This window comes from Malus domestica, chromosome 07 (assembly GCF_042453785.1).
Source record: "Malus domestica chromosome 07, GDT2T_hap1".
NCBI classification, from domain to species: domain Eukaryota; kingdom Viridiplantae; phylum Streptophyta; class Magnoliopsida; order Rosales; family Rosaceae; genus Malus; species Malus domestica.
In genome coordinates this window covers 22,937,821-22,956,821 of record NC_091667.1, presented here as the reverse complement: position 1 = coordinate 22,956,821, position 19,001 = coordinate 22,937,821, and the positions used below count along the sequence as shown (strand labels likewise).

General features: G+C 33.6%; 1 long non-coding RNA gene and 1 other non-coding gene across 2 annotated transcripts; both read right to left on the bottom strand.

Annotated features, from left to right (window-relative positions):
- Positions 1 to 14,168: 14,168 nt before the first annotated feature.
- Positions 14,169 to 17,214, bottom strand: LOC139197422 (uncharacterized). Its single transcript, XR_011582812.1, has 2 exons — positions 16,720 to 17,214; positions 14,169 to 14,846 (listed from the first exon to the last, which is right to left on the bottom strand). It is a non-coding gene; the product is annotated as an uncharacterized lncRNA (long non-coding RNA).
- On the bottom strand, positions 16,782 to 16,956 carry MIR166G (microRNA MIR166g). Its single transcript, NR_120889.1, has one exon. It is a non-coding gene; the product is annotated as a microRNA MIR166g (primary transcript).
- Positions 17,215 to 19,001: the final 1,787 nt, after the last annotated feature.

Genomic DNA, 19,001 nt, shown 5'->3' with positions numbered 1-19,001 from the left:
GAGAGAGAGAGAGAGAGAGAGAGAGAGAGAGAGCCCAAATGTAATCTGGGCTTTCATTAGGTATTTAACTAGGGTTTCGTAAGTGGGCTCCTTTAAAGCAAGTCTTAGTTGACGATGATATCATCCTCATCTTTTGAAACCAATCAGATAATTAAGTGGGGTGCTGTAACGTATGAGACTTGGGTTTCTAACTTTCTAGTCCTTCACACAAGGGGAACTTGGATTGTTTGACCATGCGGTATATGGAACATAATTGTGTTATTTTTTGTTTTGAGAAATGATATAATAATTTACAATATTAAATTTATCTAAATATAAGGAGGGGAGAGGATTGAACTCGAAATGCATGAGAATGAAAAGTAATGCATTATCCATCACATGCATAGAATAAGATTGTGTTAACTTACATAAGTTGATTCAATTGGGAAACGATTTTGAAGTGAAATAATAGCTATTTTATTTTTATTATTTTTTAAAAAGGAGGGGCAGCTGATGGCAAGTCACGGTTATCCACCTCTTCTGGGGGCTGGGAAGATTCACAGAGGCATTTTAGCCTCCTCCTAGCCACAAGTCTGGACACCAACAACGGGTTTCGAACTCAAGGCCTCCAGTTTTTAGTTTGAAGGAAGCCCCACAATCCGGCCTTTATCACTGAACCACCAGCTCGTGGTTAAATAATAGCAATTTTATTAGAAAAATAAAAGAAAAGTAGAAACTGTAATGATGGTAATATTAAGGACCTTCAAATTAAAATGACTCAAACGCATAAAATAAGGTCACCTTGGTCAGTCTAAACAACCAACGTATTGGCAGATTTCTGGACGTGTTAACCACGATAGAAACAGAGGAACGCAACAAATCCTGTAATCATCAGCCGGCCAAATTCAATGAAGAAGAAACACCACACAAGTTGTCCAAGACTTGGGTCAGTTGTAATCATCACTCAAAAAACAAAAGAAATTTTCAACCTTGACAATTGAAAATTCAATCACTTCATACAAAACCACCAACTGAACTAGCAACTAAAATGTAGAAAAGAAGTGAAAGAGATTTCAAATCTAAACTTGGCTTAGACAAATATTATCACCACAAAGGGATCATTATTCACCACACTAGTCGTGAAAAGAAAGAGGTGAGAGTATTGGGGGAAGGAGATCGGTGCTTCTCCTTTTTCCTCATGTGACGATTTTTGCTCTAAGCTCTCTTTCCTTATGACAAAGATTTATTCAACATATTTTGTTCGTATTCTGAAACCTATTTATTCAGCAGCTATTGCTCACAAGATTTACAATTTATTGTTCAACCTTTAAGAACCTCCTTTAACAAATCATAAATTGTCTATCACTAAATCAAATACTTTTTGGCACGAAGAGTACATGATTATATGTGAGATATTAAGTGAGACGATAAAGTACTACATTATTTATACAGGTATTGGGAAATTGTTCTCTTAATTGTTTTTTTGTAGAAATTAAATAGGCTAGGAACAAGGTTCTAAAAGACACTTGGCGTTAGTCGGGCGGTAGGCTAGGGTGTAGTGCCTAGGCGGCTAGGTGGGGCTTAGGCGGGCACCTAGGCGGACTAGGGGGATTTAAGTAAATCTATTATATTTCGTGTAAATAAGTGTCTGTTTATACTTAAAATATATATAATTTCATCATAAATTACAATATAGAATGACTTATATATTATGAAGTATTGGAACATAATGAAAACATGAGGAACAAGCATATAATGTGTGTTCATTTAAGTATTCAACAAGTCTTACAATTTATTAAAAAAAAAAAAAAGATGCAAAATGAAAGTTATCTATTTTTTGTCTAAGTGAGTCGCAACCTAGGTGGGTCTGGGCGGGCTAGATGGGTGCCTAGGCTGTCTAGGCGGGCACCTCAGCAAGTCTAAGCGCCATTTCTTAATTTTCAAACACCTAAGCATTAATCAGGGTGATAACCAGCCGCCTAGCGCCTAGGCCCGGCCTAGGCGGGGATTTTTAGAACAGTGGATAGGAATGACTTGTGTAGGGAGGTAAGACACGTAGATTGTGAGTGGAAGAAGGCGAGACACGTGGGTGGAGTTGGAGTTTTGAAGCACCTACAAGATGGCAAATTCTGGGGACATCCAATGGCAGCTCTCGAACATGTCCATGTTGACATACATTTGTTAAAAGACACAAGGCACAAGACACACAACATAAACCCACCCTTTCCCTCATATGAAATGTATACTTCCAACAATTTGGAGGGGTCGAATCAAATCGGTTACAGAATGACAAAATGGTCCTTCTCTCCTTTCGGCTCAAAATACCATTCCAGTAGGCAGTAGGTCCCAACATTTTTTGGTTTGGAATTAGATGAATTTATGTGTTGCTGGATTTCACTATCAATTGATGGACAGAGTGTGGAGTATGTGTGCTGTATAGCGCACAAATATGGCCCTCAACTTTTATTATTTTTTTGCTCTTGTGTAATACAAATTCTTAGAAGTATCCTTCCAATTAATTGAAGAGATCTTATTTTGGGACCAGGAGATATTATACGGAATATATTTTTTCTTTTTTAGAAGAAAAAACCAGGTGGTTTGACTTGTGCAAAAATGGTGCTTTGCACACCAAAAGACCTACCCTTAATTATTGTGTTCCAATAAAAAAGTCTAGTTGCAAAGGAATTTCCAAAGATGAGTGCAGGTTATAAAGATTTGTATATACTTATTGTATTATTCATATGAAAAGAAAACATGTTTTAATCCTATTTTCAATTTTCTTTTTCATATTCTCATTCAAGGCGTTTGATAGGATTTTTACCATATGCGAAAGTATGGTTAAATTATATTGAAATACTTGAAGGAGAATGCGGTAATTGTAGGATAGATAGCTGAAGTAAGATCGTTTTCCACAGAGATTCATACAAATAGCTTGTATTTCAAACAAATTCTTAATTAATATTCAATACAAAATATAGAACGTTGAGATCATGAATTAAAATATTGAAAAAAGAAATTAAAACTAGCTAACTTAGCAATAATAGAAATCACACAAAGTAAAAATAACACACAATTTAGAAAATCAAGGGTAAAAGGCATTAGGGTTAAGCCGTCGCCATTAACAATTCTATGTAGTTCTACAAAATTACTTATGATTTAACACATACAAACTTTGAAGGTTAAGTTTTCCTAATGCATATTCTGCTTGTGGCATTCAAGCTAGAACGTATATCTAACATGCAATATGTATGTGGCATTCAGATCAAATCTAAACACAAAAGATTCATTAAGTTTTGTGAAAACCTTTTGAAAAACCATGCAACCCTTAAGAGCATAGCATTTGCCTTAAGTGAACTTACAATTATCAATCACAAGAAGCATTATTCAATTTCAGGGTGTCATTCCAATAAAAATGCATCTAATTACTTGTCTAAACATCGTAATGGTGGCCAATTATCAAGACATATAAATAGTCTAAACATGGTGATTGATAATTCAAAGTATGCAGGTATAACATCACATGGAAATTGACAAGAAACTACATATTCATACTAAAGCTTGTAGTGTGGCCTCGTCCTATCAAAAGAGAATTAGTTATGCATAGTTGTAATTGAAAACCCTCCTGATTTGATTCGGGATATATTGTTTGAAGAAAGTTTATAATTTTGATGTATTGTCATTTGAGGGTAGGCTCCTTCTGTCGTACGGGACACTCTTTTCCCTTCGACTGGGTTAAAAGCCCCGACAAGATTTTATCGAGGCCTATTATGCACACTATCCTCAGTTTGTACGTGTTCATTTTGATTTGCAATGAATATCGTACTTCCTTAAAAAAAAAAAGTCATAATTGAAAAAAAAAATATTATTTAAAAAAAAATATAGAAAACACCCTTGTAGGATAAAGTTGCGAATCACTAAAAGCTCCTACCCGAAAAAACGTTATGGCCCTTTAGGGCTAAATACTCGGCATATACATAGACTAATACTTATGTATTCTACCTAAAATAGGTTTCCCGACACATCTGGAAAACCAAATAAATTAATAAACTAAAAAACATATTCCTATTCTAATTTGGGTAATATGGGTAGCCATAAAGTCCACACGTTTTCTGACCAAATCCGCTCCAAACTAGGGCTGCTGGGAAGTGTTAGAAAGATAAAAACGTCCCCCACACTTTTGCAGAATGAAATTTCCTTAAAAATCTCCATGTTGATTAACTTATAACCCAAATAAGCCCAAAAAGTCAACCTGTCAGCACTACACAGCCAATGTTCTTTTATTCGCCATAGTCAAACGGCTTGGAAATGGAATCTGGAATTTTGATGCAATTATCTTGAAAGACTCCCGAATCCACTTCAATTTGAATTAATTACTCCAAAATTCCTTCATTTCTTCACTTTATGCCCAAAATAGATTCACATGTCCTTCAATTGAAATATAAATCAAAGTATTGAAATTCTCTCAACATAACCAATACATTATAACTAAGATTAGGGTAAAAATATAGATTAGTATCGATTCATCGATGTTCATCTTAAAAAATAAACATTCAGAGTTTTCTATAGAGTGAAACAAGTGATGGTAATTTTTCTTTTAAAAATGCTTATACGATGGCCATTAATTCTAGTGGCGTTAGCGATGAAATGTCATTTAGAAACTTCATATACTTCCAAAGCTCAAAAGTTCTTATGGCTACCCTTTCGTGATAAGCTCCTAACTAATGTGTAAAAGATGAAAATTAAAGGGGTATGACCAATAACCCTGGGTAGGGGTGGTTCGGTATGGGATACCATACCGAAACTAGTATCCCGAATCCCAAACCGAAATTTTTCGGGATAGGAATTTAAAAACCAATCACAAACCAAATTTTCGGGAATCCCAAATTTCGGGAATCGCAAAATATTTTCGGGATTTCGGGACAAATCGGGAATCCCAAATTGAAATATGAAATTATGAATTGTTGTTCAAATATATAATTCAAGAACACATTCATGAACTAGGAATGTCATTTCATTCACACTACCATTTAATCTAAAACTGGCATGTCTGACTGTTTTTATCAGAGTCAAAATTAAAATTAATTAAACCATTTTTGCAAGCCTTCTGAAATCATCAGTCATGGTAGCAGCAATAATAAAATCCAAATGAATATCAAACAGAACATGAAAAATATGCAAGATGTAGGGCATTCCAGGTTGTGGAGCATGCATTAGAAACTACTAGCATCAATTATAAAAGAATAATATATATAATATATATGTATAAATATATATATATATATAATAATTAATATTATATATTTGCAGTTCGGTATGGGATTCCCGAAATATAGAGAAGCCAATCCCGAATCCCGTACCGAAATTTTGGTTTGGGAAATTTTTGGTTTGGGATCGGGATTGGTTCGGTTCGGGATTTTCGGGAATTTTTTCCACCCCTAACCCTGGGTGTCAAAGATGTGCTTGTGGCTTTGAATCATTGGCTCATGTTTTTCAAGATGGTCCTAAGTAGGCCTGGCAATTCCTGACACGACACGACACGAAATTAACAGGTGTTCGGGTCGACACGATAACGAATCGGATCGTTATCGGGTAACCCGATAAGCACCTGTTAAGATAACGGGTTGATTCGGGTATACACGTGGGTAATACGATACACGATAAGCAGAATATTAATTTTATAATTTTATAACCCTAAAAAAATACTATAATAATTATATATATATATATTAATTTAACAAATTTATACCCCTAAAAACTATAATAAATATATATATATACTATATAACAAATTTATACCCCTATATATATATTAATTATAATAATTATAATAATTATATATACTATAATAATTATACCCCCCAAAATATTAACTATAATAATTATATATATTAAATTTTAAATTAAATTTTATAAAAACTATAATAATTATTAATTAATATGCATCCATTGATTCCATAATTCCATTCCATTCTTGCCGCACCCTTTGAAGAAAAAGGGAGGGAAAATGAAAATTATAAGAAAAGCTGAAAAGGAAACAAAAAAAGAGAGGGAAAGATGGGTAGGTTGTTGCCCTCTGAAGAAAAAGAAAGGAGGGAAAAATGAAAATTATAAGAAAAGCTGAAAAGGAAACAAAAAAGAGTGGGAAAAATTAAAATTAATAAAAGTGGTGAGAAATTTTTTTATTTTTAAGTTATTAACTTTTTATCACACATATGACATATCCCACTATTTATATACTGACACGTGATGTACTACTCCGTGTACCGGTCAATTATACGTACAAAATAAATATATTTAAATCTACTTAATAAATATAAATAAATAAATATATATATATATATACCATTTAACTTGATGGGATACAAATTCTACAAAACTAATTTCAACGATCCAACCGTCAAACTTGTTTGTATATGCTTCGAGATCGTATCAGCAAAAAATCGCAAAAAACAAACATTCATAGATCAAGTAATCGACCAAAACTTTTCGATGGTTATAAAACGAAAAATCACGATTTAACGGTTATTTTAACTCTGATTTTGATTTTTTTTTATAGCTACACTCCTTGACCCTATATGAATACAATGAATTAATTCGATCTTCAATTTAAAATATTTACACTAGTGTTATTCTTAATGAAAGTATGAATAAACTCTTAAGTATTAGTGAATCTATTGTTTTGATGGGATACTAATTCTACGAAACTAGTTTCAATGATCCAACCGTTAAACATGTTTGTATACTTTGAGATCGCATACGCCAAAAATTGCAAAAAACAAACATTCATATATAAAGTAACAGGACAAAACATTTTGACGGTTATAAACGAAAAATCACGATTTAACGGTTATTTTAACTCCGATTTTGATGATTTTTTACAGCTACACTCCTTGACCCTATATGAATACAATGAATGAATTTGATCTTCAATTTAAAATATTTACACTAGTGGATAACACAAAATCTTATGTTATACTTAATGAAAGTATGAATAAACTCTTAAGTATTAGTGAATCTATTGTTTTGATGGGATACTCATTCTACGAAATTAGTTTCAATGATCCAACCGTCAAACATGTTTGTATATACTTCGAGATCGCATACGCCAAAAATTGCAAAAAACAAACATTCAGAGATAAAGTAACGGGACAAAACATTTCGACGGTTATAAACGAAAAATCACGATTTAACGGTTATTTTAACTCTGATTTTGATGATTTTTTACAACTACACTCCTTGACCCTATATGAATACAATGAATGAATTCGATTTCAATTTAAAATATTTACACTAGTGGATACCACAAAATCTTATGTTATTCTTAATGAAAGTACGAATAAACTCTTAAGTATTAGTGAATCTATTGTTTTGATGGGATACTCATTCTACGAAACTAATTTCAATGATCCAACCGTCAAACATGTTTGTATATGCTTCAAGATCGCATATGCCAAAAATTGCAAAAAAAAAAAAATTCAGAGATAAAGTAACGAGATAAAACTTTTCGACGGTTATAAACGAAAAATCACGATTTAACAGTTATTTTAACTCCGATTTTGATGTTTTTTACAGCTACACTCCTTGACCCTATATGAATACAATGAATGAATTCGATCTTCAATTTAAAATATTTACACTAGTGGATACCACAAAATCTTATGTTATACTTAATGAAAGTATGAATAAACTCTTAAGTATTAGTGAATCTATTGTTTTGATGGGATACTCATTCTACGAAACTAGTTTCAATGATCCAACCGTCAAACATATTTGTATATACTTCGAGATCGCATACGCCAAAAATTGCAAAAAACAAACATTCAGAGATAAAGTAACGGGACAAAACATTTCGACGGTTATAAACGAAAAATCACGATTTAACGGTTATTTTAACTCTGATTTTGATGATTTTTTACAGCTACACTCCTTAACCCTATATGAATACAATGAATGAATTCGATCTTCAATTTAAAATATTTACACTAGTAGATACCACAAAATCTTATGTTATACTTAATGAAAGTATGAATAAACTCTTAAGTATTAGTGAATCTATTGTTTTGATGGGATACTCATTATAAGAAACTAGTTTCAATGATCCAACCGTCAAACATGTTTGTATGTACTTCGAGATCGCATACGCCAAAAATTGCAAAAAACAAACATTCAGAGATAAAGTAACGGGACAAAACATTTCGACGGTTATAAACGAAAAATCACGATTTAACGGTTATTTTAACTCCGATTTTGATGATTTTTTACAGCTACACTCCTTGACCCTATATGAATACAATGAATGAATTTGATCTTCAATTTAAAATATTTACACTAGTGGATACCACAAAATCTTATGTTATTCTTAATGAAAGTATGAATAAACTCTTAAGTATTAGTGAATCTATTGTTTTGATGGGATACTCATTCTACGAAACTAGTTTCAATGATCCAACCGTCAAACATGTTTGTATATATTTCAAGATCGCATACGCCAAAAATTGCAAAAATCAAACATTCAGAGATCAAGGAACGGGACAAAACTTTTCGACGGTTATAAAAAAAAATCACGATTTAACGGTCATTTTAACTCCGATTTTGATGATTTTTTGCAGCTATACTCCCTAACCCTATATGAATACAATGATTGAATTCGATCTTCAATTTAAAATATTTACACTAGTGGATACAAAAAAATCTTATGTTATACTTAATGAAAGTATGAATAAACTTTTAAGTGTTAGTGAATCTATTGTTTTGATGAGATACACGCATTCTATGAAACTAGTTTCAACGATCCAATTGTCAAACATGTTTGTATATACTTCGAGATCACATACGCCAAAAATTGCAAAAAACAAACATTCAGAGATAAAGTAATGGGACAAAACTTTTCGACGGTTATAAAACGAAAAATCACGATTTAACGGTTATTTTAACTCTGATTTTGATGATTTTTTACAACTACACTCCTTGACCCTATATGAATACAAAGAATGAATTCGATCTTCAATTTAAAATATTTACACTACTTAATAAAAGTATGAATAAACTATAATAATTATATATATTTATTTAACAATTTTATACCCCTAAAAACTATAATAATTATATATATATTAAATTAAATTTAAAAAATTGATGACCATTGGATCGGCTGAGATCAAGCCAAAGTTCCAATACAATTTCATGATGATCGATGTAAATTGATGATTTTGTAAATTGAGGTTTAAACTTTTGAGAAAGACTTCACAACCTTGAAAACAGAAACTTTTTTATTTTGCATATCCTTGCACATTTAATATTTGTAATAGATTAGTAGTGTATGTATTATTTTTTTATTAGGCAATTATTTTCGACTGTAGATGTAGTACTTAAACAACAATGTGTTTTAATGTTTTGAAGTAATATTTATGTGGCAATGTGTGGTATGTGCAAATTTAAGAAAAAATAATAATCTTCTTAACGGGTCATAACGGGTCGGGTCACTTTAACCGTTGGGTAACGTGGCCCGACCTGTTAAGGACCCGTTAAGATAACGGGTGTGACACGACACGACCCGTTAAGATAACAGGTGTTACACGAACACGACAGACACGACCCGTTTGCCAGGCCTAGTCCTAAGGCAAGAGAAGTCTGGTAGAGGTTGGGAATGTATAATCAATAGTCATACCACATTGATTTTCATATCTGGCTGCATTTCAATCTCACTACTAAATCACTTCAAACCTTAGGTTTAGAGTGGAGGTTAGTATTTTCTGTTCCTTGCTGGCTTATTTGGTATTGGCAAAATAAATTTGTTTAAGGGCATGATTTTGCAATGACTGATTAACCTAGTGAGGTTGCTGGAGAAGTGGAAGGGGGTGGGCCCTCTTTTTGTTATTGTTAAGTTTGTTTTAGATTAGTTTAATATTTAAATTATTTTTTATAAACTAAATAATTTTTATTACTAAAAGCAAAATTGGCATCCACCTCATTGAAAATGTGTGCCTTGTATAATTTACCCGAAAACTAACTAGTGACCACAAATAAAATGAACAAAGAATTGAACACATTTTCAAAATTTGAGACCTTCAAACAATAGCAAGACCTATTAGGGTTTGAATTTTCGAATCTGACAAGTCATAAAGTGCTACGCAACTAGATTCGGTTTTTTTTAAGTACTACCACTAAATTATAACAAGTCAAACTAAGAGAAAAAAAAAAGGATCGTATACTAATTAGTAATTAGGTATGCCGTATATGCACTAAGTCATTTAGAGATATTGTGGAATTATCCTTGTTATATGCTCCCGAACTATATATATACTATTATATACTCACCGTATGTGATTGTGTTTGATAAAATATGCCAGCAAAATGAGACATAAATAGATGGTGGGTTGGACCTCAGAAAGATGCAAAGTCAATGAAGTGCGGATCAACTATGAGCTGGTGGTTCAATGGTAAAGAGTGGATTACGAGACTTCTTTAAAACTAAAAATTGTAAGTCTTGGGTTCGAAACCAACTGCTGATGTGGAAGCCAAACTTGTGGATCAGAAGGAGGCTGAAATGCCTCTGTGAGTCTTCCCGGCCCTTGGAAGGGGTGGATAACTGTGGCTTGCCACTAGTTATCCCCCTAAAAAAAAAAAAGGAGGAAGTGCGGATGGAAAAACCACCCAAAGTGGGGGAGTGAGCCATCAATGTTTGCTTTTGAAGAAAGCAAAAGAGAAAGGGTGTAAATGACAGGTTATTCTCTAATTCTTCTTGGAGGGCTGCTTTGTGTTTGAATAATTTCCATACAACATAATTTCCACTGACCTTCAGATAATCAAAATATGATTGTTTTTAACCGATTTACACCATCTTGTCTAATTGATTATCGGCTTTAATTTAGTGGTCGAATTGACCCAATACAAGAATAAAAGGTAATTTCGGCCAAGATATGGCTTAGACCATGGTTCTATACCAACTTTATTCGAGGATGTGACTTACGCCATCATAAAATTAAAGCCAAAATCGGTGTCATTACGGCATACGACCGATATGCTAGTCGATAATGATATCAAGGCCAAAGATGTTACCGACCAACCTATTAAGGCCACAACCTAACTGTGGGTCAAATGACCTGTGTGACCATGAGCATGAGTCTAATGGCTTACTGGCCTGTGGGAACGTTAAACTCCAAGGCTCTACGCCTATCAATATGAGTTTGGTCAAGTTGGTTAAAAGGCGCGAGTCATCCAAATTGAGATGGGTTTCCTACCGTAAGTAGGCCAACTGGCCAAGCACCCATAGGTATGAAATCAATCTATTTGGTGGGAATTGGATGAGATTCGTTTGTGGTATGAAATCAAGCTTCAAGTCTAATATTTGATAAAATCTACATTTCTCCGACCCAAATCAAGGAGGCTAGCCTATTTTCCAAAAGTTGACTCCGGCCATTTAATGGCAAGCTGGTGGGATGAGCATTAACCGATAAATATGAGCTCCGAAAAAGAAAAAAGGATCCCCCGATGAAACATAAAGCTCGTTATTCAATATTTTCTTCATTTTCTATATAGGATAATGTAGTCTTAGTCTAGATTATTTTATTTTCATGCAACTTACTTCCTGCACTTGTATTTCAATTTCTATACTTCAAAGCGATTTTATTTACACATTCGTACTTTAATTCTACACTTGTTTTTCAATTCTTTATTTCATGCACTTTACTTTTCCGTCTCGTTTTTAAATTTATTTACTTTCAAAACACTTTTATTTCATTCACTCGTTCTTAATTTAATTTACTTTAGGTAAACTTTATCTGAACCCATATAATCTCACTCTACACCCAGCTTAAAATTTACTTGTAAATTGCCTTTTTTGTTATATTTAATAATGACCATCAAGTAAAGATGAAATTAGCTTTAAAACTAAGATATATTAATAAACTTCCCTCCAATAATCAAACCCTTACAATCTTTCTCGGTGGCTAATGTCAAACCATAGTCTAGCTCTGTAATTCAAATTCAAATATACAGCAGCTGTTGGATAGGTTAATAGAGTTTGTTCTTTGTATTTTAAATGTTCACGTGTAAATTAATAGGGATTTGATCATATTCCTCAAACACTCAAACTTATGGAACCCTATACTACTATACATACAATGAACTATCACGATGATTGCAAGGTATTTCATCCAAAAACTACTGTGCATATTCTGAGTTTTGCAAACCTTTCCTCTGGCTGATTGCAGATATGCTTCTCTTTGCCTGCAGAGACTGAGGATGACTTGGTTTTTTATTTTTTTTAAATTGGGTATATAGTTAAATTTACATATTGGATTGAGTTTGTGCTCGTAGTTTAGGTAGTAAACTAGAGTTTAAATAGATATTGATAGTTTAATTAAAAATAATACGAGTGTAGAAAGTAAGTTGGGTGTAGAGTGATATTATATGAGTTCAAATATCTAGGCACATGCCTTATTCTACAAGGAAAGTAATTACAAAAGACAAAATCCTAAAGATTACAAATCCTAATCCTACCTAAATAAGGACTCCAAAATTATTAACAATCATTTGGTTGTTCGCACTGCCGGAGCCAAGTACAAGGCTCCCCTAGGCTATAGCATATATAGGGAGAGTTTCAGATCTGTAAGCTTCAAAATATTAATCTTTTGGGCTATTTTATGATTTTTAATTGTCATATTCCACTTAGCAATTGAAAATTTTGAATTATAAGACTGCTTTTAAGGAAAATAAGAGCTAATAAATGTTAAATAAACTCATCACTTTAACCTATATTATAACTTAATAGTAATAAATTAAAACTTTCATCCCACAAATAGTTCCTTATTTTATTCACCTAAAAGTTTTGAAGGTTAGAAGTTTAGAAACATAATATAAATTTCTTACCTTTTTTTTTGTTTTTTTTTGGAACACATGATATTATATATACTAAGGGGTGAGGAAGTGAGCTAAGCTTCACAATAAACTAACAATAATGTGGTTTAAATTCACCTTTGGCGAGAATTGAACTTAAGACCTCTCACTTACAAGTGAAGAAGAATACCATTAGACCGTAGTACTAAGTGGCAATATAAATTTCTTCAATTATTACTTTCAAGTTTACTATTATATAGCTTTATGTACGCAAAAAAAGATTAAAAATTTGATTTCAAAGTAATAATTTTTACTTAGTCCACCCATCGAATAATTCATGGCTACGCCATTGGTTGTTCGTTCAAAGCCTTGATTTGATTAGAAGTCAAATCTAAGGCGTAAACACAATCACTTTTACATTTTTCTAAGTAGGCCAATCTCGGCCATGTGATAGCATGCTTGTGCATTTAAACCAAAGAAGGACCGAAAGTCCTTCTAGGCCACCCAGTCCGGCCGAAAATAGGGAAACAATGATATATGTAGCTAGTCACCGGATGCATTAAGGTCAATGCATTCTACATTTATATGAAGCATGGATCAGTTCCCTTTCATGCATGTGTGGGGAAATCGTGGATTTTGTTAAGAGAATTAATGTGTGTTTTGTTGAAGAAAAATTGAGTTTTTGATATTTTGTATCGATATTTTCCATTTTCCATGTGTCAATATTTTTTGTCATGTCAAACAAGGCTATATGAGAATACATTTTTTGAGCAGGGCTTTTTATGAATGATGGTTTTGTACTAGAAACTTGAACTATTCTTAAATATTATTGGCCATATTGCATTCCTCTCTACTAGTTCAAAACGTTATTTGCTAAGCCCAGACTTAACTTGATGCGCATTTCTCTGAACCTAAAGCTTAGTTTGAGCTCGACCCTCAAGTTTTGGACTTGTACGGTCCAAATAATGGAAATCCGACAAACTAGTTAACAAATAAGGATTTTTTTTTCCTTGTACAAATCTACGGCCATGAATGTAAAAGGGAATACCTCTAACCAGGTTAGCATTATGATTAATTAATCTATGCCCCAAAAAGCGTTCAGAACTATTTACTGGACTCTGACATTCAAAACTGGTCCCGATAAGAGGTATTAACTTGCCTCTTCAAAACACTTCGTAATTGATGCACAAAACTTAATATTTGTGTTTATGATCGGAACCGTTCTAATAAGATAAATTGAAACCCTAAAGTAGGAAAAACAAAAGTAGAGAACACTCGGAGTTTAGTTTCTAGCACTCCCTTGTGAGTGTACAAAATTACAAAGAAATATATGAGAAGAAAGGATCTTATGATTCAAGAGAAGTTGGAGTATTCTATAACTTTCACATCACAATACATGTGAGAACAGACACGTGATGTCATGATACACAGGTGGTCTCCAATTATTACCCTATTACCAATACATGACTCAATGAGGATTTATTTAGTTCGAACAACTGTAAGTAGTACTACAGCACCTATATTTGTATGGCGCTATTACGAATACGAGGTCCACCACAAGTTCCCATCCGCTAGGACCAATAGCCCAAACTTCCCATGCACATCGATCTAATAGCTAGCTATATAGCTAGGAACAATAATCCAAAGTACTCCTATACAAAAGCTTGAATTAATTACTGAATTAACTAAAACCTAAGAAGTCTTGGTCAAGTGGAACAATCACACCCCAATTATTCATCGAAAGTTGTGGCCATGCACAAAAAGCTTTCATTGTAGCTCGCCCTAAAGGACAGCTGATGACTCCAACCTCATCTCCTTCTTCTTTCTCTGTGTCTGTGGGTGTGGGGAAAGTTTTTGGCACAAAGAAAGCAATAATAAAGGCTTTACTTTTATGTTTGCAAAGGTCAAAAAAGATTCAACTTCCCAAAAGGAAGTCTTGTGACAGTGAGTCGGCATTCATACGTTAATCTTAATCCCTTTCCGGGGAAATTATCACTAATTAAGAAGGGTCACGAAAAAGGAGAAGCATCCTGCAATGAAAACAAGGAAATAGATTTGTGATTGCAGCCACAAGAAAAGTAATTGATTGCTAGCATTTGAGATTGCTTCCTTGATTCCAAACCAGCTGCTTTTTTCATGGATTGACTTTTCTTACAAGTAGGGTTTTGTGAGAGGGAAACTAACAGTGAAATTCTAAAAGGAGAGACACAAGCAGACCCCATGTATTAACAAGGACCCTATTAATAATATCAAGCATCTGAAGATGAATGTGATGGCCTTTCTGAGTGTGTCATGAGAGAGAGAGAGAGAGAGAGGTTTCCTTGGATTTTACATTAGAGCAGTGGCATTTACCATGTGTGTTCTTAGAAACCATGACAACTCTTCTTCCAGAACCTTGTATTCAACCTTTTTAATTCTCTCTATTCATTTGGGAGGTTCTCTCAAGTAGCAAATTATAGATGCAAATATGAAGGAAAGCAATTAACGGAGATACAAATTACACTAGACTGATTACGCATCAATTTAAGTCTGGGATTAAGCCACTGGGGTTAATCCAGCAAGGGTTTGAAATTCTCCTCTACAACCAAAAACAGTTTTAAAACTGGGATTAATCAGCTGCCCTTCAAGAATACGAAGGGAATTCTTGAACTTGAGAAAATTCTCACAAACAATTGATCAAATTAGTTAATGATACTTTGTAACTTGATGGAGCATCTTGGATACCTGCACAACTTTTCTTGCCTAGTATATAAATTACTGAAACAAAAAAGAAATGTTCATAAAATCAAACTACTCACCTTTAATTTTCAGCCCTGGTTGGGTTCTAATTAAGCTCCATTGACTCTTTGAACAACCACAGTTTAGTCATATAAAGCCATAATAAAGGGCAAAAACCAAGGTGGAGTTAAATCATTGTGGGGGACTAATGCTTTGAGAAACACAAGTTCACAACATTCACAGTAACTCCAAGATAAACAATATTAGGGTTTCAAATTGGTGTCAATTGGTAAAGAAAATAATCTAAAGGAAAAGGCAAGTGAACAGATTTCCTTTTGGACAAGCACTTTCCCAAAGTTATAGTATTCGTACTTTCTGCTGAACCTACATTTTCATATGCTCATCACATTTGTAAAGAAACAAGTTCAAGATACAAGAGATGTCTAATAGAAACATTATCAAAGCTAATAGGTAAAAGTGTGAGAATAATAGACTGATCTGAGAAAATAGGAAAGCACTAATCTATTTATGCATTATTATACTTTATAATCAAGACTGCAAAAGGATTACTGACTAATAGCATTAGATTAAGAGTCAGAAACAGATGGGTGTTCAGGGAAGCTAATTTTATATTTATATATTTTTGACAGATGAAAATAGGCATTTGAACAGTGTCAGAAAGGGTGTCATTTCTTTGCTTGTTCTCCTAAGCATAAAATTAATTTGCTATTTTCTAAAAGATTTGTTTAGATATATCGTAGCCTAATAAATCTAAACCCACGAAACCCTAAGAGAGAGAATTATAACGTGAAAGAGAGGAAAGAATGTCTACCAAAGTTTTTTTTTTAATGAACAAAAATAATAAAAAGGGGGGCAGATCTGAAAAAATGGCAGAAACAGACAGATCAGATACTGGAAGGCATCATTAGGCTACAATCATCACAGCATGATGATTCAAACAAGAAAAAAAATAAATGAAAAGGAGATCCAGCAATCAAACCTTTCATGCAAGTCCATGAAAAACAAAAGTAGTCAAGATACTCCTCATTACACCAATATGCACATAACTAACAACCTTAATTGTTCTAAAAACAAAAACCCAGAATTCTAAACTGAGTTTAAAAATAAAACCCAAAATAGCAAATCGATAAAAATAAAAATAATTAAAAAAAATAGAAATCAAACCTTCTGATGAAGAACCCATCTGCCCTGGAAAAAAGGTCTCCGTGTGGATCGGAAGCCATGAATTGGGGGGAATGAAGCCTGGTCCGACGACACTACTTAACCTGATCATCTATGTATGCAGATGATACACACAACATATACAAACACATATATAGATATATGTATAGGTATATAACGGTTGATCTAGAGATTATAGATCAAGGAAAGTGTCCTCGAGCCAGACAACATTCCCCTCAAAAGCTAAAGCTCCTCTTCTCCTTCAACATCTTCGAAACCCTAGCTACAATAATATATCCATGAGTCAGTGTATCTCTTTTTATGTATGTGTGTGTTTGTTTCTCTGATCTCTTTTATCCCTTTGTCCCCCAAGAGTATCGCCTATCTTCAAGGGGGTTCAGAGAGAGAAGGAGAGAGGAGAGAGAGAGAGAGAGATGAAGGATGATAATGATGATGAGAATGTAGAGAACGATGATATGGTATGGTTAGTATGGTATGGGGTGGGAGGGGGTGACTTATAAATATATATAAAAAAAACCTTATAATATGTAGAATAATAAATGCCTTATAAAAAGACAAAAACATAGATGCAGACTCCCTACCAGCTGGGTTCTCATCTCTCACTTCCAGAAATGACCACGACCCCATGCACCATCTCTCCTTCTCTCTCTCTTCTTTTACTGTGTCTAGCCACAGTCATAAATTTTATTTAATTGTTTTTCCAAATTTTCGATAAAATGAGTTAGACAATAATTTGATACCAAACACGTCATAAAAGGGAGGTCATTGGAGAAATAGAGGGGGTAGTGTGCTAAATTTTTTAGGCGGAAACAACATGTAAATTGTTTAGGGTGCCATTTTATCGAACAGTTGATGAGCTGAAGTGATATATATGTATAGCCATATTGAGCATATGTTGAATAGAAGTTGACAACTTTCGAGTGAGTCTGTCGATAAATGTCAACAACAACACACACCAAAGTGCTGACGAGTGTTGCTAAGTTTCACTCAAACATTTTGTCAAACACTTTGTGGAATACCCCAACAACCAAGGGGTCATCAGAGGCACTCTTTAGAAAACTTTTTCAACTGCCACGTAGTCAAGTACCGAAGTTGACCCCTTGATAAATCTGTTAATTGATCAGACCTAAAACTTCTTACAAACATAGTAAAAATATAGTATACTAATAAATTGTATAGTCACAAATGAATTAAAGAAAGAAAAAAACATGTTTATACCAGGGTTTTTATTTTGGTCAATTTATTAGGTTGGATTTGATGGATGAAAATGATATGATATGATATCCACCGTCGGATTTGGCAGATGAGCCTCCTCGTACAGCATGGAGCATGAGAATTAGTACCACAAAAAGTGAAAAAAAAAAAAAAACACTCACCATTTCATTTAGGGCCGGAGGGGGGGGGGGGTTTGATTGTGTCATCAAGCATGATACCAAGGGTAGCCAATAGTGAGCCTACGACTATACTCTGTGTAAGCCTAGTGATCGATGGACCATTTTTGACCGTAGGATACTATCATTGTACAATGATCAAAAAGTGAAAAAACAATCACATAACAATGACTAGTCGGGTACATATAAAAATTTGAGTAATAGTAAATGTATAAATTAAATAATGTATCTGTAATAAAAAAATAAGAACGTTATTAATATTTAAGTTATTTATTATTTTTATGTTATTTAATTTATAAAATTAATCTCTTTAATATTATTATAAAATATTTCTCCAACAAATATGAATAAATAAAAAAAAGAATCAAAACAAACAGTGGAGCTATGAAGCGAGTCAGAGGAGTGGTTGAGTGATTGAGCTGCCCGATGATGGAAACCCCATTTAATACTTTTGTCACTTTTATGCGAAATCACAAAATTAATTAATTAATTAATTAGTTTCGAACAAGATTAATTTTTAATTCATAAAATAAACAATAAAAAATGGGACCCTCGGCTGGCGTGTCACTTTAGAGCTGAAGTGCAGGACGATGACTTCGAGGCGATGACCGACAGATGGGGCAGAGGGAGTCCATTCTCTCATTTTTCACTTTGCCTTTTAACCTTTTTAGTTTTTACCTTTCGCCGACCCCCAATTCCTCGGCGACTTTTCTGGGTTCCTCCCTTTGGTGCGTGTGAATATATGGTTGCCCTAGGTTCGACGACGCCGTTTTATTTTTCACCCCACCACCTAGGTTACATCTTTTACCTTTTTCTTTTACTCCATGTCGCATTCATCTATTCAATTCAAACATTCAAGGGGAATTGACATAG